The following is a 22,816-nucleotide window of genomic DNA, read 5'->3' on the forward strand; positions in this document are numbered from 1 at the left end:
CATATTACCCTACCGAGCATACTAAAACATTGGACAAGAGGAACCACCTGGAAACTCATTTTTTAACAAAGAGAGAAGGAATGAACATATATATATATATATATATATATATATAAATTCTATTATGGGTCAGGCTCTAGAATAGAAACTCTGCCTGTGTTATGTCAATCCTCACAAGAACATGGTCAAACAGGAATAATTTTACAGATGAGGACTAGGATCTAGAGAGATTAAAAGTTTTGCCCAGGTTTACAGTGTAGAAAGAGTGGAGCCAGGGTTAGTCCTTCTCTGAATCCTTCTCACATAATAAAAAAGGAGCCACCTGTGTTTCATTCATCCTGTCTCAGAGATTCTACAAACATTGTCTTGTTTCGGTAGGGTGAAGTGAAGTGAAGTCGCTCAGTCGTGTCTGACTCTTTGCGACCCCATGGACTGTAGCCTACCAGGCTCCTCAGTCCATGGGATTTTCCAGGCAAGAATACTGGAGTGGGTTGCCATTTCCTTCTCTGTAGGGTAGCAGTACTCAAATTTGGTGTACATGGGAATCACCTGGGATGCTTGTCAAAACCCTCAATCCAGGGCCACAGCCTAAAAGATTCTCATTCAAGGATAGGGTCCAAGAACCAGCATTTTAGGAAACACTCTAAGTCATTCTGTTGCGCATAGTTCCTGATCACATTCTAGAAATAGTGCCGTAAGAATTAAAACACCCAATTTTTTAAATTACAACACTGTGGTGGCCTTTGCCATACATTGACATGAATCAGCCGTGGGTGTACACGTGTCCCCCATCCTGAACCCCCATCCACCTCGCTTCCCAGCCCACCCCTCAAGGTTGTCCCAGTGCACTGGCTTTGAGTGCCCTGTTTCATACATCGAACTTGGACTGGTCATCTGTTTCACATATGGTCAATATACATGTTTCAGTGCTATTCTCTCAAATCATCCCACCCTCACCTTCTCCCACAGAGTCCAAAAGTCTGTTCTTTATATCTCTGTCTCTTCTGCTGTCTCTCATATAGGGCCATCATTTCCATCTTGCGTTAATATACTGTATTGGTGTTTTTCTTTCTGACTTACTTCACCCTATATAATAAGGTTCCAGTTTCATCTACCTCATTAAAACTGATTCAAATGTGTTCTTTTTCATAGCTGAGTAATATTCCATTGTGTGTATGTACCACAGCTTTCTTGTCCATTCATCTGCTGATGGACATCTAGGTTGCTTCCACATCCTAGCTATTGTAAACAGTGCTGCAATGAAAATTGGGGTACACGCGTCTCTTTCAATTCTGCTTTCCTCAGTAAAACACCCAGTTTTAAGATCATGTAATTCAGATCAGAAAAACACCCAGTTTTAAGATCATGTAATTCAGATATGTATATTAAAGACTGGTCCTGAAATCTTAAGGCATGTGATGATAATAAACAATGTATTTTAGGTTTAACATAACGACTGCATACTTTGTGCTGATTTTTTAAAAATTATTATTTATTTTTGGCTGTGCTGGGTCTTTGTTGCTGCATGGGCAGTGGCTACTCTTGGTCGCAGCACCTGGGCTTCTCATTGCAGCGGCTTCTTTTGTTGCTGAGCACTGGCTCTAAGGTGCATGGGCTTCAGTAGTTGCAGTTCCCAGGCTTGAGCACAAGTTCAATAGTTGTGGCACAAGGGCTTAGTTGCTCTGAGACATGTGCGATCTTCCCAGACCAGGGATGGAACCCATGTCTCCCTTATTGGAAGACAGATTCTTTACCACTGAACCACCAGGGAAGCCCATATTTTGTATTCATTTTGTATTTCTCTACACAGAAACTGGTAAGTTGATTTTTTGTGTAGGTTGATTTTTTTTAACCTATGTATGGGGCTTTTATTGGAATATCTTATTTACATCGGTTGTTTATTAGTTTTTTGTGTATTAGCAGTTATTTGTTTAGCCATTGTGTGTTATCAGTTATTTGTTTAGCCATGATGACTCCTTGGTAGGTCAGTCGGTAAAGAATCTGCCTGCAATGCAGGAGACCAGGGTTCGATCCCTGGGTTGGGAAGATCCCCTGGAGAAGGAAATGGCAACCCACTCCAGTATTCTTGCCTGGAAAATCTCATGGACAGAGGAGCCTGGCAGGCTACAGCCCATGAGGTCTCAAGGGTCAGACACAACTTAGCAACTAACCACATGATAATCTTAAAAGACTCATCAAGTGGAGAATGAATAAATGACAATAAATACCCTTTGGGGAAAAAGGGAAGACTCTGAGGGTGGTATTTTATAAATGTTACAGATATGTATCCGGCCTGGTTACTTAAACAGTTGTATAAGAAACTGTCAGGCATTTAACTGAGGCAATTCCTTTAAAATAAACCATATGGTCACATAGTACTATTAAAATATGTTGATACATCCTTGAGTATCACTCTGATTATGTCTCCTTGGGGAGTGGGGAACTCATTAGCATGAGTTCCATGTCAGTCCTTCCTCCTCTGTTCCCCAAATACTTTCCACACTCACTTGGCACAAAGGGGTGATCAAAACGTATGTAGCATGGCCAAGTTTCCAAATGAATGGTTCATCTAACCCCACTGATTGAATACATGACATTAAGAAGTATGAAAAGACTGTTGTGCATCTCTGAGTTTATCTTTCTGTCTGAGAGCTTTAAAAATGTAAATTTAGGGGGAAATGATGGTGGAGGGCTCTCTATGTAAATTCTTAGCTATTCATTTTACAGATGCTATTTCCCAGCCCAAGGGAAAAGCATCAAAGCTGAGAAGTTGTTAAACTGGGAGCAGCAGGGTGCATACGTGCACAGGGAGCGATAAACCTGTTTGCTTTCCGAACCAGTAAAGTAGTAAAACAGGTTGTTTAGGGTAAAGTCCCTTGAACTAGATAATTGATTTTAAATACATCTGCCTATAATAACACCTTTTCTTTACAAAGTGCTTTGAAAAGTTCAAAGCATTTTTTCTTTTATTATCATTTGAACTCTATAACCACCCTAAGAAGTAGGGACAGCAGGTCTTATCATCCTCCACCACCATTTAAAAGATGGCTCAACTTGAGGCACAAGCATGTCCAGAAACTTGTTTGAGGTCACATAACCAGTTGGTTTCACAACTAGAACTAGAGCACTGGAATTCTGAAACTTAATCCTCTGTACTCTTGGCAGAGAGTGTCTCAGCTACTGCTTGATCTACCCAGAGTTCATGCAGTGATTTGTGGCTACAGTTTAATTGGAGAATACAAATCAGGCATGCCTAAAGAGCTCTACAGAAAGGAGACTGTTTCTCTTAGATCATGACTGTGTTAGAGAAAAAGGAGGTAGAGAGTGGAGTCAGTTGTTTTAGACAATGCAAATTACAAACATACAAAAACACCTTGTAATCAGTTTCTGGATATTTTGGGGGGGCTATTCATTTCATTAATTTGGGTATTCATTTTTTAAAGTATCTATTAAGTGCCTTTATATAAGAGACTGTGCTCAGTACTTTGGGGAAGATACAAAGAAATGCATTTAATTTTGAGGAGTTGCTTTGAATTATACAAATAACAGCCATTTTACTCATTGTCCATTAGCACCTGATAGACAATTGCCTTCCTTGCAGAAGAGCACGATAAAAAAAGATGAAGAAACTGGGCAACTAATTTCCTTCGATTCTCTCCCTATGTTGTTGTTTAGTTGCTAAGTCATGTCTGACTCTTTCCAACAGCGTGTAGCCCACCAGGCTCCTCAGTCCATGGGACTTTCCAGGCAAGAATACTGGAGTGGGTTGCCATTTCCTTCTCCATCTCTCCCTATGGGAGGCTTTAACAAAAAGAATGTAAGTGATAAATTGTCTTGCCAGGTACACAAAACACCAAGTTTGCTCTGTCAGCTAATCTAAGGTAATGCCCCCTTGAAACTAGGGAGGTATGCCAGGTTCCTCATGAGGAACATCAGATCAGGATTTAAGGGAAAAAATGCTAGACCCTAGCCCCAAAAGCAACTTCCAAAAAGCATCAGAACTAAATCTCTACAATACTTTCTCCTCCCTGGATCCAAAATGAACTTTTCCTCTTCATAGGTGTTCTTGAGGGTCTAGACAAAAGGGAACTGAGGCACCAAAGGGTGCAAGAAAAGAAGTGCAGGGACCTGTCATTTGGGTGGAAGATGAATAAGAGTTTGCAAATAATTGTTGTGAATTTCCTTAGAGGTCACTTAAAAAAAAAAAAATTCCCTGGGGACAAATTTCTTTACTTTCCAGCATAAACACCTCCAAGCCTGAAGGCAATATTTGTGTTAATATTTACATACATTACAAGCACTTGTTTGATATATCTTTAGTTTATGATAGATGAACACAAAATGAGTGACTTTTTTGATGTTGTGACAGGTCTTGCTCAGGCCCCAGTGTGGGTCTGTGAAACAGTATGTATGTTCATACATGTTGTTTATTTGCTGTGTGTGTGAAGGCGCTTCCCTGGTGGTTCAGATGGTAAAGAATCTGCCTATAGTGTAAGAGACCCAGGTTTGATTCCTGGGTCAGGAAGATCACCTGGAGAATTCTTGACTGGAGAATTCCATGGACAGAGGATCCTCTTGCGATACAGTCCACGGGGTTGTCTATGTGAAGAGTAGAGACCGAGTTAACTTCCCTGAGACCCCAGTTTGCTTCTCTGGGTTTCCATTTTTTCCACTTGTGAAATTACAGGGTTGGAGTTGGTGAGCTCTAAACTCTGTTCCAACTCTACCAGTGATGATGAACCAGTTCTTTTAAACCATGTTCCGATTGCTATTAAACACATACTTTGTATTCCAGTCAGTCACTATTTTTAGCAATATTGTAGGATTCTGCTGCAGGGAAATTGGTCATAATTGGATATACAATCATAAGTCAGATAAAATTAAGTTTTTTCGCTTTACAAAAACAATATGTGATTTGCAAAACAGTTTTGGAATAGTTGTAAATAATAAGCTCTGCTTACACATTTAAAATAAAGACATTTTTAATCCAAGTTTTCAGGAGAAGCAGAGTGTAAGGTGAAATACATACGCATCAAATAACAAAAATATAAATGTTTAATTGTCATAAAAATCATAGTATTTTGGAATGCTAAAGGAAAATTTCAGTGCAACATCCTTATTTTAAAAAACAGGGGACTATGGAACAAAAAAATTTACTTACCTGCTCAAGATCACTGGTAGTTAACAAAAGCTGTGTAAAAACATCAATCGCAGAATATTTTCCATATTTTTCTCTACTCATATTTTGGGACCACACCTCCTCATTTACTACTGAAGAAAAAAAAATCTCAGATGTTCAGTGCTTAAATTGAGAAATATTATTTGAGATAAAAATTAAAGTTATAAAGCAGACTCATTTTCCTCCTGTGTGGACACACCACATTCTAATAATGTAAATAGTAAATTTGGATGCATTTAAAGTAATCTACCTATGTGTTCCTTAATTTTGCTGAACTTTTAATTGCCACTGAAATAGCATAATAGCCAGCTATTGTTTTCTTAAATTAGTTTAGATTTTTGTTTTTTCTATAAATAATAATTTTTATAAGTACAGATTGATCTGTCAATAGTATATTTTCTTTTTTAAATTGAAGTACAGTTGATTTACAATATTTTCTAATACTGATATTCACTGAAATACCAGATATGCTTGTATTAGGAAGACGACTCTTGTTCCCAATTGTGTGTTTTATTTTATTATTTTCTTGTTCTTGTATTAAATATGAAATAACCTCCCTTTGTAGAGTTATCAGTTTAAAGCGATGATTCAAAATTAATTATTAACACAAAGTACTAGTCAGTTTTAAGGCACATCACTTTATTTTTGCCATGGACCCCAGAGCTTGAAGTTAACAGGGCTCTTTAAAACCAATGCTTCTAGCATTTCATTGACTCACACTAAATCGGTCCCTCGATCACCCAGTTAATTTTAACCTTGACCTCCCACAGCTGTACTGCCATACACAGTCCAAAAAAACTCCCTGCTTCCATCCTTTCAGCCTTTCATGAAGCAATAGTGGAGAGGAAAAACACTACCCATTCCTTTAAGAAAGATTCCGCCTCCTCTCTCACAAGCAAGCGCCTAATGGTAATCGTGGAGTCTCTACCCGAGTCACACACTTTACTACTCGGCGTTGGGAGAAGCCGCCGCAGCCGCCGGTCTGAGGCTGCAGTGGGTTTTTGTGCAGCACTGCAGAATCCACACCTAGAAGATACACACGTCTACTGCCCTGGACACAAGAAAGCCTTGCATCCTAAGCGGGTAAGCAAATCTTTTATCCATTTTGTCCAGAAACTGTGGGAAATGGAGTGATCACGGGAAGGATTGCTCATCAGACATGCTTAAAATGGATTATGTTAATTTGTCTTCCTTTGGGGCGGGGGGTGGGGGGGGAGGTCTAGATCTGTGACAGGCAAACGTCCTGTGCAGTGGAGACTATTGTCTGGTATGTACCCCTAATGCACTTTTGGGGGGCTATTCATAAACCGGCTAACCTTGATGCGTGCCAAGCTTTTTTTTTTTTTCTTTTCATTTTTTGCTTTCTAAATGCAAGAAAACATCCAGCCACTCCCAATATCTCTCTCAAATACTGCAGATATTTTAAAATGCCAAATAAAATGACAGGCCAAGCATTTTCTAAATATTTTCTCCCCAAAGCCAGGAAGCCTTCCCCACCATCCTTTAGGGGTATTTAAAAACCATGAGGCATGGTTAGATTTTGAGCATATGGGAGATGGTGGTAGACTAAAATTTCTATAGCTTCGGTCCAGTGGAGAAAGCGAGGATAAATGAATCACAGCTTGTGCCAAGACAAGATTCATTTTCCACACTTCATATGTGGGAAGAGGAAACTACATTTTAATTAGCACATTTTTAGGGAAGAGGGAGGGGATGAAGATGAGGGGGATGGCACGAAGTATTTGAGGGGGAAGAGAAGTCTGCAGAGGAGGAAGGAAATGAAGAGGACTGTCGCCAATGCCTTGGAGACGAAGGGAGATAAGGGTGGGGAATGAAGTTTGTTGTTGTTGTGTTAGGGTGGGGTTGACCCAAGAGGCCATGAATAACCAGAATGCCGCTCAGAGGGTGGGCTTGGGAGTGGATTTGTGCCCGTGCAGTACACATCTGCGGGAGGGGTGTGTAAGTCGTGGGTGGTAGAGGAAGGTGTGCGTTGCTGGGAGGTCTATTTCTAGGGTAGGTCTTGTCTGGGCGGAGGTGGGGGGGGGGGGCAGTGTCACCTGTGGATGGGTCCACATCCCTGCAAAGTTTACCCGGCCCCTTATTAATTTTCAAGGCTGGCAGTGCCTTGACTTTTCACTCCAAGAGATGAGCTCTCATAAGGTCTCAAGGCCAGGGGCCAAATTCTGGGTGAAGACCCTTGAGGCGTGCAAGTGGAGCTGATAGAGCCCCTGCCCCTCTGTGGAGGTGAGTAGGGGAAAGAGGCGCCCCCACAGGCAACTATGCTGAGAACACCCAGGCCCCTCCTGTGAGGGGCGTCCGGAGGTTGAACCTTAGCAGTGGCCTCCCGCTGAAGACCCAGCAGCCAGTGTAGGCGGCCGAGGTTGACTCTGAAAGCTGTGGCTCAGCGTCAGGAGCGTGGCCGGCCGCGGCGGGAGGTGGGGGCCTCGCTCAGGTTTGGGCGGGCGGCATTTTCAAGGCGCCCCCTCCTATCCCTTGGAGTAGAGCTTCCGTCGGGTCTTTTACTCCTCCGACCCTCCCGCAAGGCACGCAACGGATCGAAGCTGTAGAGCTGGAGGAGGACGCTGAAGAGATGCCAGACAGCTGCCCCGCACCAGGCCCTCCCACAGGCCAGGCCTGTAGGGCCCCGCGGCCGCGGCTTTAGAGACTGGGTGCGGGCGGGAGCGGAGGGGGCCGTAGGGGGCGGTACCAAGTCTCTGGAGGGGCCCGAGGGGCCGCGTTGGGGGCGGGGCCTTGAGGAGGCGGGGTCAGGAACATCCTGTGATTCCGAGGGGCGGGGCCAGGACGCTCGGGGACCCGAGGGGTGGGACCAGGGGCGTTCGGGGGCCGCGAGGGGCGGGCTTGTGGGGGTGGAGCCAGAGGCGCCTGGGGGCCTAAGGGCGGAGCCTTGGGGCGGGGCCAGGGGACGCTCGAGGGGTTCTCGGCCAGTCCCGCCGGAGCGGGAGCCGCCAGCCGGTAACGGTCGCGGGGGCGCGGGGCGGGAGGGCAAAGAGAGGGGTTTATATTGTATTTTTTAAAAACGGGGAGCGAAAGCTAGAAGCATCGTGACCCAGGTGTCGCCGCTTCCTGCCTCTCAGGGCTCGGCGCCCAGGTCCCTCCCTCCTCACGCCCCCTCCCCTTCTGCCCTCCCCTCTGGAGCCGTGCGGCGCTTAAGAAGCGGCGGTGGAGGATCGCGCGGCCGCTGCAGTCCCGGCGGCCACGGAGAAGGAGGGAGGGAAGCACAAAGCCGGCTGCGCGCTGCGAGGTAATCCTGAGGGGAGAGAAGGCGCGGCCTTTCCGCCGCTTCTCGCGGCGGGGACGGCAGGCGCCCGCGCGGGCTGGCTGTGGGGACCCTTCCAAGGGGGTCTCGCGGGGGTTGGATTGCGGCGACTTGCTGGGCCGAGGGGACTTTCCTATTGGCTGCCCCTGCGGCCTCAGGTGAACCCTTCTCCCTCCGGGACTGGAACGGGAGCCCCGGGCGAGGAAGGTGGACCTGCGGGGGAGGATCTCGGGCCGCCGCGGGGTGGGCCCGAGTCTTTCGGGCGTCCTCTGATTTCTCCCAGAGGACGAGGAGTTCTAAAAACCAAGAACTGGCCGAAGCTTCGGGATCCGAGGGACCTTAAGCTCTGAAGGTGCGCTCCAGGAGGGTTGGGAGGTTCCCGCGCTTGGAAAAAGGTGGAGGTAAGGGAGGAAGTGTTGGTTTGTTTTCCTCTTTAAAAAAAACTTGTTACCAAGTTGAGAGTATTCAACCAAACCTTTCTCCCGTAATCTGTGTCCCCATCCCCCCAACACACACCCACCCACCCCACCCCACCCCTACAAATGTATACATGTTAGGTTGTGCTTCCTGCCCGGGGTGACAGGCAAGAGTTGGCTGCAGGTCGGGTTAGCTGGTGTTTGGGGGCGTCCAGGTTGTTTGGAGGTATGCCATTATAGCTGAGGCAAGACCATAGAGACAGGTAGAATAAGCTAGGGCTCTAGGAAAATAGCAAGAATGGCCTCAGGTAAACTTTTTTTGTTGGAGAGATTTAATTGCAAGTAGGTGCCCGTTTAAAATGGGAGCGTGAGTAAAACCTCTAATTTCTTTGGCACATGTGCTGTTGTAATTGACCTGCTGGAGTGGTGTGGAGAGAAATGGAATTTAAATCAATCAAGAGGCTTTGAGTGGGGATTTATATGCAAGTTTGGTGAGGGAGTTGATTTGGGGAGTAGGAATCAGCTGCATTTTAAAGGTGCATGAACTTTTTTATGTTATGACACTTCAGATTTAGCAGTATGAAATGTTTGCTTTTCTTGGAATGGAGTGCATCAGCACCATGTGGGTACATCCAACTTTGGGCTTTGGAGGACTTCTAATTAGATTATTAAAGGGAGTAAAATAAGAATACCGTAATTTGTCGTTTTTAAATAAGATGCTTGACTATTTTGTTTTAAAAAAAGGTAATTAAGATATGGGACCCATTCATTTATAGGGTTAAGTTACTTTTGGAGCATATGTATAAAGTTTGTATATCTAAAAGTCTCCATTGCGTTGTAATTGCACTGTAACTCATTTTCCTCTGCTTAAATTGAGCAGATTACCTTTGCAAAGGGAAGACCAGGGGGAAAAAAGGCCACTTTTGCTATATTTAAGTGTTCCTCTTTCCGAAGAGTTCAGTCTCTGCTCTTAAAACTCTAAATTGACTGAAAAATGTTGGCAATAGTTGCTTTTAAAGAAAAAAATTGATATGTCTATTTTGAGTGTTAAACATAATTTGAGCTCTTGAGATAGTTGGATATGAGGAATTCAGTAAGTTGCAGCTTTTTTGCATATATGTTATAAGGAAATGTTTGTTGGTAGACATATGACACAGGTGGTCATAAGACATCTAGGAACTATTTTGCATGATAGAAAGATTGTATTTTCACAGTATGTTTTACATTCTGAAAATGAGAAAATGATATTGCACACTTTGCTATTTCTGACCCCCTTTTCAATAATGTTACACCGGTGTGAATACGGGTTCTGCTCAGTGATGTTTAAAGTGTGGATGTGGTCTTTGTAAAACCAGAATGTCTTTTGAGACTAAGAAGACATAGCATCAGCCCACCTCCTACACACAATCCTGAAACCTGAATGCAGAATAGGGCCCAACCTCTGAAGTTGTGAGCCCTCCTGAAGTAGGTCTCTTGTGCCTGAGTGTTTTTGTTACACTTAAGCCTATGCAGGTTGTTAGCTATTTAATCTCTGCCATCTCAAAGTAGTTGGTTAGCAGTACTGGGCAACACTTACGTATGTCATCAGAGTTCAGGAAATTTTATTTCTATTCGAGAAAGAAATCATATAAAAATCATAAAAACCCAACTCAGAACAAATTGGGTTTGTAAAATGCTGGGAATGATACTATCAGAACCTTATGAGTTCTTATATATAAAGTGCTTAGAATATAGTTTGGTACTGAGTGTTTTATGTGTTTATCAGCATCACTATAAGGTAACTTTTTTTGAAGGTGGTTATATCATGGGACCCAGCAAGTGAAGACTCTGCAAGTACTTGTAACAGCCAATATTATTGTTCTACCTCTGTGCCAGGCACAGACTTTTATATGTTTAATCCTCATAACAACCCACTGTGTAAACAGACATAAAGGTTTAAGTATTTTGTATAGATCCTAGGCACAGACTGGCTAGTTCTGAACCCAGAGCCTGATTTGAAAGTGAGTCCACATAACCAGTAACCCCTGCTGCTATTAAACTCGGGGTAATACCTGCAAATGAATGAAGTATCTTCACAGGGTCTCCAAGACTCCAGCTGTGCGTATGCCTTGTTTAGCAACACCCTCCTGTGTTAATATCACCAAGATGTGTTTAAATCTGAAGGGCGATAATCAATCTGCATTAAGTAGAATCACTTTTTGACTTTGGAAGAGGATTCTCTTTTCACATGACATATGTGGAGCTTGAATGCTAGAATGTGGGCTGTACTATGTTATCTTTTTAATTACTGAAGATTCAAGTCTTTTTTTGTTGTTCTTTAAGCTTGCCAGATGTGTAGGGCCCCAGCTGGTCCAACAGGCTCTTTGTCGATTCTAGTTCTGCACTAAGTCAGTAGGCTTGATCTTCTGATTATCAACACTGCATCAGCCTGAGGTGAATATTAACTTCAGTTTGTTCAAAATTCCACCTGAGTTACCTTTTACAATTAGCTGTAAGTGGCTTTTACTTTGTCACTCCCATTCCTCAAGGACCTCTGTGTAGCTGCTTCACCAGTGTCGTTGATAGGTCAAGCCAGTTAATTATAACCTAAATTAGTAGCTGTTTTGAAGTAATGTTTAGGATTACTATTGTAGAGATTAAATATGTCCTTTGTTGGCAATTTAGTGAAAGGTAATATTAGGGAGCAGTGTTTAAAAACAACATTCAAAAAATAAAAATAAAAACAGCATCTGTTGAATTAAGAAAGCTCAAACTGTATTGAAGACACAGGCTACTAATATGTTCCTCACACTAAATAAACACTCATTTTTCTGATATTAAAATTTAGTGCTGTTTCATATTCCTTTGGAAATATTAAACATGTAGAATTTGAATAGAAAACATTTAAATGTTTAATCAAGAATACTTTCTTTTAGACAAACTATTTGAAATTAATTGAGCAGTCGTAGACTGTGGCTAGTCATTGAGATTCAAAATGGGTGCCCTAATACTTTATTTCATGTCTTCTGTTAATGCTTAATCATTTGATCTTGGGGTATGTGCCCTAGTATTTCTAGATGAGATTGTTATGAGATATTTCAGGTCTTGCTAGTGACTAAATTCTTTTGGCCAAAAGCCAAGACAGTCTCAAATTTTTACTGCAGTGGGTTGTGTATATTAAGAATCCTCTTTAAACCATACAGGTTAGCAGTGTTTCATTGACTGTGGCTTGAAAGAAAAAGTTTGCTATCCCTTGTATATCCCTTATGTCTAATACATTAGATGAATTTGATTTTTTTTTTTTTATTGCAGTAGCTAGTTATGGACACACATGTGTAACCATACTACTTGGAGGATGCTCTTCCTTTCAGGTTAATTACAAAATAATTCAACTGGCATTCATGTAGTGATTATTTGAATATCAACTGCATGCATAGAACAGTTTTAACTGAAATTAACTGAAAGTGTTAAAGTATTAGAGAAAAAGACATGTGTGGGTTTTTTGTTTCATGTGTATTTTAATGTTGATCTCTTATATGTGGACTAATCACAAAATCAAGCTCAACAGTAAGTTAATTACACAATTGAAAACATGCTTGAACGTTAAAGTACCATTTAACTTACTGTAAAGTCTTAGACGATAGCATAGATAATGAGAATCAAGAGTCTTTTGTTTTCTTTAAATTATTTTCTTGTTGGGTATCTTTGAAAAGTAGCTTTCAGGTTTCTAGGACATGACTTACTACACTGAAGGAGCAATTTAAAAAAGAGTATCCTAGAAACCTTAAAGAATAAATGTGGCTTTCATAATTGTCTAGCATAACTTAAAAACTAGTTGCATGATCTCCAAAAAGTATAAAAATGGATGAAACTCATGCTTGATGTTTAAAGGCTTTTTGTTTTTGTAAATTTCTTTCTTAGGAAGATTGTGTAGACTGGTTTTTAACTATGCCAGAGCTGAATTATTACTATAAAATATGTTTGCTAAGTCGCTTCAGTCGTGTCCAGCTCTGTGCGACCCTATGGACTGCAGCCCACCAGGGTCATTTGTCCATAGGATTCTCCAGGCAAGACGACTGGAGTGGGTTGCCATTTCCTTCTCCAGTGTGTTTAGTCTTTGACATATAGTTATATCTTTATAATGAGGTGAGATCTAAGTTGATTTTACCTAATGTCAGGCTGATATGTCTCACCACTGTATATACTTTACAATTACTTGTTTTAAAAGTTGGTTTTAGTTAAAGCTTAATTGGAAATGGTAAGACTCCCTGATATAAAATGAACTTTGAAACCTCTTGTTTTAAATTGCCTGAAACTGGACCTGAGGATAGTGGAATATAGCAGTACATTAACTAGCATTTAAGACTGCTACTGACTCAAACTAGACTAGAGTTTGAAGATTGAGTTATGAAGCTCACTTTTTCTGCTGTAGACATACTGACCTCCATAAGATAAAAAACTTCCCACAACCAGCCAACCAGGGGGTGAAACACTTTTTGGAAACTTAAGGGCAGTAATAACAACTTACATTCTTAAAACCAGTGTTTCAAGAAGCACACTGTATATGTTACTAAAACAATTTTCAAAATTTAATGCTCACAACGTTCATTAAGGGAAGTAATATAAAAACTTAACTGTAAGTAACATACATGGAATTCTTGCTTTATTCCTTTTGCTAATTCTCATACCTCTTTGAATTTGTTCTTGTAATTTTTCACTCCCCCATCCCCCACCAAAGAAGTGCTTACTTCGGATGGAAGAGGAAAGGACAGTGCAGGTGTGAGTTCTGGAGCCTGTTTAATTCAGCTCCCAGGGCTATTGGTTGTTTGCTAGGGGAGCTGGAATTTCAACAATGTAGAAAGCAGTCAGGTTGGAGCAGTGCTGAGTTTTATCAGTATCTTGGGGACTTAGTCTGTGCCTTTAATTTTCACCGTCAGCAGTGTTTCTGTGAAGTTCTTCCACAATGGCTCAGCTCATCCTGTGCGAAAACAGCATTTCCTTTCTCTTTTCCATACAATATTCTTGTCCTGTCATCTTTTTATCCACTGGAATGACTCCATGCCACGGCAAAGAGATAGGTTTCCTCAGTATCCTCGTGGAGAAGGTAATTAGGCTTATTTGGTACATCTAAAGAAGTATATTTTGGGATCAAGGCCTCCCTGGGGATCCCTTTTTTAATCCTTCAGAAATTAGAGCCAGCGACTGTTAGCTGCATTGTTACTTCTAATCTCCTTTGTCTTACTAGTACATAAGGAAAAGATTCTGTAAGGTCAGCCTTTTATTATCTGAGGAAGTGTTTGGGGAAGGGTGATGATGGTCAGAGCTCAAATAGAGTTATGAATGGGCTTAGATGCATAGGGTGAAAGTGGACAGGGGGAAGAGATGGTTACTGAAATTGATATGTTTTCCCCATTTCTTATCCCCACTCCCAGTGCTTTTTCTTTCCTTTTTAAAATTTAAACACTGTGTTCCTTTTACCTTGCCTTTCTCCTTTGACTTCTTTTTTTTTTTTTTTTTTGCCAGGACTGAGTTTTAGCTCAATTAGAAAAGGTGGAATTTTTAAGGTGATTGCTGAAAAGTTTGGCTTTCACCTGGAGGTTACACTAAAAAGAATTTCCTTCTATTTCTGTCCACAACTGTATGCTTTTTAATTAAAAAAAAAAAGTCTGAAACAGAAGTGTGGTAAACCTTACTTATCATTAATAATTGGGAACCATTATGTATTAAAGTAAAAGACAGATTAATGAATCAGAAATATGTAGAGTAATTTTGTATTAGGATGTTTGATTCTTAAGTGGGTATCAACAATTATATGAATTTTTTAAACCAAAAATGTTGAAAGTAATAAGAAAGTAATACATCTTTCATTAGTCTTAGTGAATGTTGATAATGACAAAATCACAGTTTTCCAAACACTGTGCTGTCTTGAATATCTTAATGAGATTTGATAGACAAGATCTGATAAGTAGCCACTGAAAGGCCGTCATCTCTGTATTAGGGAAGGAACATTTTATGCCTGAATGAAAAAGTATAGAAAAGGCTCTGAGAAGCCGATTACTTGGTAATCACTTGTTAGGTGATTTTATTAATATTGTGTTTGATGTTTTGTAATCTGAATTTCCCTGGGCTCTTTAAAAGTGTCTGATTGGATCATCAACTTTTGATGAGTGAGTTTCTGGAGGGATTGTGACGACCAGTTAAGAGCTTTGAAGAGAGAATCCCTGCTTTGTATCACACCTGAATGTCATAGAACATGCTTCTTGGCACTTGTGTAATTTGGGCTCAAAGGGAAGAGTGCCATCTACTGAATGAGTGGCCAGCATCAAGTTGAGCAACCCCAAGTTTTTGTTGCAGAACTTTCAACTGGCTCCTGGAGAAACCAGACTCAGCTTCATCAAAGAATTTGACAGGATTTTAACACCAAGTGAAATTGTTGTTTGCTTAATTTTAATTATGCTTGCCAGCAGGAGGCCGGAACACATGATGAAGAACTAATTCACTGCCTGTTCAAATGCATGGGGAAAGGAGAAACTTAAAAAAATTGCTGGGACGTCATCTTAAAAAATAGTCTAGCAATGGTTAAATCATTGTTAAATTAAAAATGGTAAAGAATTGTTTTAGTGAGGCATGTTTCATTAGTAGCACTGGTTATTGATGGCTCCTGCAGACAATAATGCTGTTGTTTAAAATTTGGACTTCAAATCTTCATTTGTTTAACTGGAGGTAAGGGTTTTAGAAGTATTTGAATCATTTGGTTAGTTTTTCTCTCTTGCCTTTTTCTTTGTCTCTGGTTCTAAGGCAGATTCTTGCTTGAGTGAATTCTGTGTTTTGAAGTGGATTTTGTTGCTGTTTTGGCTTACTCAAGTGGCCTCTTGTTTTGTTTTTTGTCATGTGTTCCCTCACTTCCAGAAACTGCTTATGGTCATAGCCAAGGGTAGAACTGGAGGTGGTAGAACCAGGTATGGGTCAGGAGTGGAGGTTTATGATACCTGAGACAGACCTGTCAGAGCCAGACAAGAGGGAATTGAAAGGAAGCTTTGAAATTGTTATGATAAGAAGGATATCTTTGTTATGTATCTATTATATATAATTACTTAATCAGTAACCACTTTTCTCAGCCCTTAAAACCTGCCAAGGATCCTGTTAAGCACTTTACATAAATTATCTGAAGTTTAGTTAAGTAACTTGCCCAAGATCATACAGTTAATGAGTGACAGAGCCAAGACTTGAGCCCAGGGCTAATTCCTTTAAACGCTCTGCTCACCTGCTCTTTATTTAAGCTCATTCTTATTGGTAACTGCACAAAAGACTAGAACTGAGATCACAGTGATATTTCTACCTTTGCTGGAAAATATTGGTGGTTTTTGCTTGTTTGTTTGAAGAAGGTGATAAAATGGTTAAATAGGATTGAGATTTCAGTAGAATCAGGAAATACATGAGAGATGGACTTTCAAATATTTGGCTTGTCTATAATATTCATTTCTTTGTTCCTTTTGCTGTAATATTAACTTAAAACCACAAGAAAAGTTCATTATTGAAGCATTGAAGTGAATTGTTCACGTTGCTTAAAATCTGCTGCTGCATGGAAAGAAAGGTTGAGTTAATGAAGGATTTTATGTTTGATTTGGGAGAGGGAGTAGGATGGGGATAGGTAAGGATTTGTTAGTCTTTCTGTATTTCAGTTCAGTCACTCAGTTGTGTCCGACTCTTTGCGACCCCATGGACTGCAGCACGCCAGGCTTCCCTGTCTATCACCAACTCCTGGAACCTACTCAAACTCCTGTCCATTGATGCCATCCAACCATTTCATCCTCTGTCATCCCCTTCTCCTCCTGCCTTCAGTCTTTCCCAGCATCAGAGTCTTTCATATGAGTCATTTCTTTGCATCAGGTGGCCAAAGTATTGGAATTTCAGCTTCAGCATCAGTCCTTCTGTGTTTTGCTTGCTCCTAAATAGTTTTAGGTTGTAGTACTTTTTGATACGGCGGTAATATTGCGTGTCCACAGCACAATGAAGTTCAACCATGTGCAGTCTGAGGTCCTGGGGTAACCTCAACTTCTTGTGCACATCAGGTAAGCTCTCTAGACCAGATAAGTACCATCTTAACATACCTTTGTGTAGTTTGACTTTTGAATGCATGTATTCTCTGTTAAAAGATATTTTACACCTGACTAATACTGAGTATGTTTTTGGTACACAACATATATTTTAACCTTAAAATATGTTTTGACCTTAAAAGGCATCCTTATTACTTTAAAAGCATGGACATAATTATTTTGGTATAATACAAAGCTTCTGAAATTAACAGTTCAGTCTTGGTTGTGCTGTGTATTCTAAAACCCAATTGCTCTTTTAGAATTTCTGACTTTTTCCCTTCATATGTAGAAACATTATGCTATATTGTCTGGAAAATCCCCTTAGGAATATCAATTATGTAACTCTTTTGAGATTCTGACTATCCAGTCAAGCATTTAAAAAAAGCCAGCAACAACTAAGATGACTATACAAAAGATGTTACTTGCCAGTGTATGATGAATGCTACAGGTACAGATAACAAATGCTATAGGTCATCTGATCAAGAAAAGAGCATAGAACAGTCAGAAAAAGGTCCCCAGGAAAGAAGACTAAGGGTGGTCCTTTAAAGGCATGGTAGAGTTTCACTAGATGCAGACCATGGAAAGGGTTTTGGCAAGAAATTTCTGACCATGAAAAGAGTAATCCTTTGAGACTTCCCTGGTGGTCCAGTGGCTAAGATTTCATGCTCCCAAAGCAGGGAGCCTAGGTTTGATCCCTGGTCAGGGAACTGGATCCCACATGCTATAACTGAGATCCCGCATGTGGCAACTAAGACCTGGTGCAGCCAAATAAATAAATATTTAAAAAAATAGTAATCCTTCTTCCTGTGTTTATAATCATGGTTCACAGTCTCATCTCACTGTAAGGCACTTGAAGGCTATCACATACTCTATGAGAAACAGTGCCGAGGACACACTGCCGAAGAAGTGTGTTAGAATATTGTAGGGCAAGGAGGAGAGGGTGGTAGGCGTGGTGAAAATCATGTACCTTTTAAAAATTGTTCCCTCTGGACCTCATGTGAAAATGATTGCTTCGTAGAAACATCTTTATACTGCTATTTGAAGCCAGTAATGCTTAGGAAAGTTGGTACTTGCAAAAAGACTTTAGAAGTCCTCATCATTCCCAACACTGGACAATGAAAGCCTCCTTTGGGGAAAAGGTGTATATTTTTCTTAAATCTAAGTTCATCCATCGTTTAGTTTGCTGAATACTGGAGTACAGTTTTGCTGATGGCTCTGTTATAACTTTTGGATCTAACATGTGGATAGATGGTGTTGCTGATACTGTGAGATATAATAATTTTGCCTTAATTTTTGTGACTATCTTGTTTTGGATACTAGAAAATTTGTCCCAATTGTCTGAATTCTCTTAGATTTGGTAACATTTATCACTTACTGTTTGAAAAATATTAGTATAATTAACTATTCAAGTTATTTTGAGCAAGTCCCTGTTTCTTTTTCACTGTAGTTTTTTAAATAAAATATGTGAGGGGTTGAGATCATTTTAAGATCCAATTTAGTTTGAAGAGGCTGTGATTGTAGTTCTTAGAAAGGTGAGTTTACCAATTAGTGGTTTTAGTTGAAAGGTGGCTGAGAAACATGATTGTACTGTGTGAAGGTCCTGGGACTAGGTCTGATAGAAGGCTGTGAAGGTCCTGGGGCTAGGTCTGATAGAAGGCTAAGACAACCCCTTGTCTCTTGGTGTATGTGGTAGCTGAGAAAAGGACATCATCATTCTAGGAACTTGCCCATTCCCAGAGTTTCTTTCAGTTCTTCAGAAGCTAAGGGCCCTTGGCAATGGACAGTGGATAGATCCTCTTTGAAAACAATGAAATAGTCAAGGATAGTAACTTTTCCTAAAGCCAACTAGACTTTAGGAAACATTGAACTTTTGTTTCAACTATAAACATTGAACCTTTTTTTAAGAAATGTACTTTCCATTCACATCACAACTTTATTATGTTTTGGTATATTAGTTCCTCATAAATATTTCTCTGACTTTTCTTTAGCTTTTCTGAGCAGCTTTATGCTTCCTTTTGCTTGTTCATTTATGCATTAAACAAATATTTATTGAGCACTTACTATGTGCTAGATCCTCTTCTAAGTGCTGGGAATATAGCAGTGAGCAAAACAGATAAACTCTCTTGCCCTAATGGAGTTTATATTCTTGGGGGTAAAGAAAAATAAGTAAAATATATATTGTGTTGATATAAATATTTTGGAGAAATATAGAGGGGGGAAAGGAGATAAAGGAAGTGTTTGGGGGCAATGACAAATTTAAGTGGCCAGAGGAAGTACTTGCTAAGAAACTGACATGTATGCAAAGACCTAAAGAAGGTAAGGGAGTGGATACAATCAGTACTTGGTCTGTGGGTTCTGCATCTGCAGATTAAATCAACCACAGACCAAAAATATTTGGGAAAAACAATTGCAGAAAGCTCCAAAAATCAAAACTTGAATTTGCTGTGTGCCAGGGCTTCCTTCCCTGGTGGCACAGATGGTAAACAATTTCGGATGGCAATGTAGGAGACCTGGGTTCAGTCCCTGGGTCAGGAAGATCCCCTGGAGAAGGAAATGGCAACCCACTCCAGTATTATTGCCTGGAGAATCCCACGGACAGAGGAGCCTTGTGGGTACAGTTCAGGGGGTTGCAGAGAGTCAGACAGGACTGCGTGAGTCACACTTTCACTTTTAGAGCCTATTTGCATATCATTTACGTAGTGTTTATAACTCTTTACATAGCAGTTACATTGGATTAGGCATTATAAGTAATCTAGAGATGATTTAAAGTGTATAGGAGGATGTGCAGGGCTATATGCAAATATTAGGCCATTTTATATAAAGGACTTGAGCATCCACAGATTCTGGTATCACTAGGATCCTGGAACAAATCCCCCTTGAGTACCAGGAGACTGTGTGTGATACCAAGGGAGAGGTCATGGCAGGCAGAGGGAATGCCAAGCAAACGAGGCCCAAAGGTGTCTGATATGGATGAAACAAAATGGGGGATGGATGTTGGGAAGCCACTGATGACTCTTAGAAGTGGGACATAATCTGACATATATTTTGCAAGGATTATTTTGGTTGTGTTTTGACACTCGATCATGGTGGTACAGTAATCTTGGTGAGAGATTGCTCTGGTAGAGGTGGTGAGATTTGAGTGGATTCTGAATGTAGTGTTTAGACAATAGAACCAATAGGATTTACTGACTAGGGTGTGGAGTATAGTATATATGTGAGAGTATAGTATATACGTGAGAGAAAGGAGTCAAATGACACCAAGGTTTGAGGTGTAGGTAAAGTTTGCAGGAGGAATAATTTTGGTCAGGAGGAATAATTTGGGGAGTAGAAAAGAGTAGAAATTCAGTTTGAGACATAGTAAGTTTGAAATGTCTATGAGAGATGTTGGAATAGAAGATTCTGTGAGTGGAGATCAGTGTCTAATTACTGACTGACTGTATAAAATTGGGAGCTATTATTTTCCTCTTTCATTTAAAATATTTGCATATTTAATCCCTTTGATGACTAGACTTTGCTGTAGTAAGGATTTGATGTGTTGCTATACATCTTTATTCTTTGAAGAGGTTTAATCTTAATCTGTCTTGGAAAATCTTGGATTTGCTATAACTTCTAAGGACCCTGAATCCCAAAGGAAATCTTTTCCTCTAGGGTAGAACAATTTACTTTTAAACAAAATGTGAAAATAAAAACTGTTGTTCCTGCCCTTAAAAACATGTATGTGAATGTAAAATGAACAGTTTGACTGTTCCTCCAAAAGTTAATTGGTTTAATGGTTAAAAATAGTAACATATAGGTTTTGTTATGACCCAGCGGTTCTATTCCTACATTATGTACTTAATTGAAAACACATGTTCCCACAAAAATGTGTACACTGATGTTCATGGCAGCATTACTCGTAATAGCCAAGAAGTGGAAACAGCCTAAATGTCTGTCAGCTGATTAATGGCTAAACATGGTATATCCACACAAAGGAATATTATTTGGTCATAAAAGAGAATGAAATCTTTCTACTACATGGGTGAACCTTGAAAACGTTATGCTAAGTGAAAGAATCCAGACACACAAATGCCACATATTGTATGGTTCCAGTTGGTATGAAATGCGCAAAATAGGCACAACCATGGTGACTGAAAGCAAATTGATTAGTGGTTGCCAGGGGAAGGGGATAAGAGAAATAGGGAGTATTTGCTTAATGGGTACTGGTTTCCCTTTGGGAGGACGAAAAAGTTCTAGAACAGATAGTGTTGATGATTGCACAACATTGTGAATATGCTAAAAACCACTGAATTGTGCAGTTTGAAAAATAGTGAAGTTTATGGTGTGTGAGGGGCTTCCCAGGTAGCTCAGTAGTAAAGAATTCCCTGGCCAATGCAGGAGACTCAAGAGACCCAGGTTCGATCCCTGGGTCTGGAAGATCCCCTGGAGGAGAAAACGGCAACCCACTCCAGTATTTTTGCCTGAAGAATTCCATGGGCAGAGGAGCCTGGCAGGCTACAGTCAATAAGATTCCAAAGAGTTGGACACCTCTTACAGACTGCACAACAATAGATTGTCCCTTTTGCAGTAATAATTTATATTATGGTGTGTGAATTATATCTCAATTTTTGAAGAAAGATACCAGGAAAAAAGTGTTTGTGCACATTCATATGTACACAAGAATAACTGAAGAAAAACTTATATAGATCTTACTTCCAAAATCGAACTAGTTTCCCCAGTTGATGAAGCAGGAATTACCATGCTAAACTTGGTTTAGCTTGGTTTGCTTAAAGAGGCAAAATGAAGATCCTTAGATCATTCAGGTAGAAATCAGGAAGAAGTTTGTGATCCTGTCTTTGGCAAGTCATGGATGAATCTAAAGGTTTTTAAATGCCCAGTTTCATGGAGATGACCTAGATAAGCAAAAGAAGGCTCTGTAATAATCAGTTTTGTGGGCTTCATAAAGCAGGAACTTGTTTATAAATAACTTTATTAGGTCTTAAGTCAGTAAGATGGCTTATTTTTTTCTCCATACCTGTAATTAAAAAGTATGGTGAACTCAATTCCCAGTAATTTTTCTAGCCAACCCAAGATGATATTTACCTTCTTAAAAATACTATTACTATCAAAGAGTTGCCTGTTGAGGAAGTACATGAAAGGATTGTCTTCTTTAACTTTCATGTACCACCCACACTAATTTATTTTTAAAATTAAGATATAATTCACATACCATAAAATTCACCCCCTAATTTTATTAGCAACATACACATACATATATATATTTTCATGACCTTTCCTGGTGGTTCAGCGGTAAAGAATCTGCCTGCCAATGCAGGAGACTCAGGTTTGATTTCTAGGTTGGGATCTCCCTGGAGAAGGAAATGGCAACTCACTCCAGTGTTTTTGCCTGGGAAATTCCATAGAGTAGCCTGGCAGACTACAACCATGTCTCAAAAGAGTCATGCACGAATGACTTCGTTTTAAACAAAAGCAACAATATATATATTCATATATTCCTTTATTAGAATAAGATTTTTGGTGGCTTGATACGTTTTCAGCATTTTAAGGAATGCATATGTGAACCAGACAAGAGCTATAGTGGGGAAAATAGACCCTTGTGTAACTGACTCCAACACCAACCTGAGAGTAGTCCTATCACAACAATTTGCAGGAAGTGCAGATGGGCACAGCAAAGGGAAGTGTTTATCCGGTGGAGGGCAGTAATTCACAGAGGAGATGACATTTGAGTTGAGCTTTAGAAGATCTCTTAAATGTTGAAGACGAGAGTAAATTACTGACTGAAATAATAGGCTATGCAACGGGCATGCGGGTCTGTGGATGGATATGATGGAAGAGAAAACAGGAAAGATAAGGTTGAGAGCACTAGGTCATG

General features: G+C 40.3%; 1 protein-coding gene across 8 annotated transcripts in view; it reads left to right on the plus strand.

Annotated features, from left to right (window-relative positions):
• The first annotated feature begins 6,102 nt into the window (after positions 1 to 6,102).
• Positions 6,103 to 22,816, plus strand: part of ADD3 (adducin 3) — a 133,209-nt gene continuing 116,495 nt past the window's right edge. For 4 of the 8 annotated variants that reach the window (XM_020905427.2, XM_070470149.1, XM_020905433.2 and 1 more), the window contains exon 1: positions 8,134 to 8,441. The gene's annotated coding sequence lies outside the window, so the exon portion shown is untranslated. Of the gene's footprint in view, positions 6,263 to 8,133; positions 8,442 to 8,762; positions 8,858 to 22,816 lie in introns of those variants that run through there. The other 4 variants (XM_020905428.2, XM_070470148.1, XM_020905430.2 and 1 more) reach the window with 3 other exon arrangements.

Source organism: Odocoileus virginianus, chromosome 7, assembly GCF_023699985.2.
Source record: "Odocoileus virginianus isolate 20LAN1187 ecotype Illinois chromosome 7, Ovbor_1.2, whole genome shotgun sequence".
NCBI lineage: Eukaryota > Metazoa > Chordata > Mammalia > Artiodactyla > Cervidae > Odocoileus > Odocoileus virginianus.